Raw genomic sequence first — 2,431 nt, forward strand, 5'->3', positions numbered from 1 at the left:
GCCAGGAAACTGGGAAGATAAAGGAAATATCAAACAAACTCAGGTGCCAAGGTCATCATCAAAAGATCGACAGTAGTGGATGGGTGATTTGGCCATGTACTCTAGGGAAACTGAGAAAGTGGGAGAAGCTATATTAACTTGTCAAAGAATCCCTCATTTAAGAATGAGGAGATCCTTCAGACCATTAGATTGAGTCTTTTTAAAAAGACCGCTGAGACTTTAAAAACAATTATGTAAGATGAAATGTAAGTACGGGAAAACACACTGTCTTAATTAAATGCCAGGAGTGGGAGGGAGTCACCTGAAAGGGTTACACGGACAGCGAACCAGCCTGTCTGGAGTCAAATCCCGGCTTTGCCTCTTACCAGCGGGGTGACATCAGGTGAGATAAGTTACTAACCTCATTATGTCTCCTTTGCCACCTCTGTAATGGGGATGACAACAGACCCACCTTACGAGGTTGTTACTGGACGTCAAGGAGTGTACAATACACAAGATATGCCTAGCACATAGTAAGTCCTGTCTAAATGTTTCCCATTGTTCTAATTATTCGTGAGCCATATCCTCAAAGTTTCCACACCCAGTCCCTTCCTCAGGAGGCGCCATCCCATTTACACTCGCCCATGGGACTCTACCATTTCAACACCATCCGGATTCTGGGAAAAGATTAAGCAATTTTGCGTGTATTGTCAGGGAGGCTCATTGAATGATTCCAGGCTGTGGTTCTGAGGGCTACAGCTCCAGAGTTTCTGAATAGAGCATCAGTTTCCAAACAAACATGTAATGCAAACATTTGCCAACATCCAAACATTGGATTCACCAAACAAAGACTTGGAAAATTGACACATTTGTTTCAATCAAAGCAAATAAATGATAGGCTTGGGTTATTAGGATGCATACGCATTTTGTTTACATTTCCCGGAATTGCTTTCGACAAAAAAGCAGCCAGCAGGTGGAACTGCTTCCATTTAAACAGTTAGACTATTAGGATGAAACAGGCATTTCTAGAATATTTTCTTAGACCTCTGCGGTTTCAAAGAAGCTAGGTTGACAAAGGATTCAATCAGATGATCTGATTGGGTTGAGCCTCCTATTATGCACAAACTATTCTGTCTGAAATTATTCCCCTGTAGATCCCACCCAGCATATCCGTGATTCTATTCTCAGCATTATTCTGTTTAAGAAATCCTGTACTCTGCAGTATCCGGAAATACTCGGTTTTGATGGTTGCGGCACCCATTTCTCTTGGTTTTATCTGTGAAGTCCCGGGCATTAGCTTGTTTTTTTGTTTATTATTCCTCCCATGGCTGTAAAGATATTTTATTCCATTTCTTGAGGGAAACAAGTTTTAATTGCCAATTGACGAGGTATTCAACATGATAAGGTATCTAAACCCCGAGAGCTTCCTCTTTTCATTAAAATGTAGATCCAATTTCTTTTCCCTTAATGCCACATGCTGTTATTAAACTGAAATAACGGAAATAGTAAAAGCCAGATGTCACTTCGGTCTCAGGTTTGACGTGGGGCACAATTTCCTCTCCTCAAGTTTAATCTGCCGTTATTTACTAACCCCATCCTTTGGAAGAATGCACAATTTAAATGTAAATGCAATTTACATAGGGGAGCAGATAGTAGATTTGCAGTTTCAATTGCCAATAACCATTTGCAAAGGGGGAAATCAACTAAAGCAAAGATCAGCAGCTGTCAGGCTGAAGTCTGCATCACTTGCCATTATCCTAGACTTTCCTCCTGAAGACACCTGCCTCTGAGCCTCAGCTAGGCGGGCAGAAGGAAGTGGAGAACCGAGGCATTTCCCCAGATATTTCAAACTGCATCTACTATTGACTAGGGGAGAAAAGAGGACGTTTGGGTTTCAATGTGCAAATTCAATTGGCATCATCATTGGAGTCATTAACTGAGTCATCTCTTTCAACAAATATTTATTGATCATCTCCTGTAGGACAGACAACATGCTTGGCCTAAATTAGAAAATGGTAGAGGGGCGCCTGGGTGGCTCCGTCAGCTGAGTGTCCGATTCTTGATTTCAGCTCAGGTCATGATCTCACGGTTGTGTGATCGAGCCCCGTGTTGGGCCCCGCGCTCAGTGTGGAGCCTGCTTAAGTCTCTCTCTCTCTCTCTCTCTGTCTCTCTCTCTCTCTGCCCCTCCCCTGCTCACTCTCAAAATAAATAAATAAATAAATAAATAAATAACGTTAAAAAAAGAGAAACTGGTATAAGAGAAGACAAAGATACAGCCCTTCATTTAAAGAGCTCATTGTCTCCTTCAAGAGAAACAAATGATTTCGAGAAAATAAGGTAAGCTGTTAACAGAGTGCTCCTGTAAACCCAGATTTGGAAGCCCTTAGGGTTGAAAGATTCATTTAGACTGAGACTTCCAGAATGATCGGTCGTTTGCCCTATAACAAGGGGG

Source organism: Panthera uncia, chromosome F1 (genome assembly GCF_023721935.1).
Source record: "Panthera uncia isolate 11264 chromosome F1, Puncia_PCG_1.0, whole genome shotgun sequence".
NCBI classification, from domain to species: Eukaryota; Metazoa; Chordata; class Mammalia; order Carnivora; family Felidae; genus Panthera; species Panthera uncia.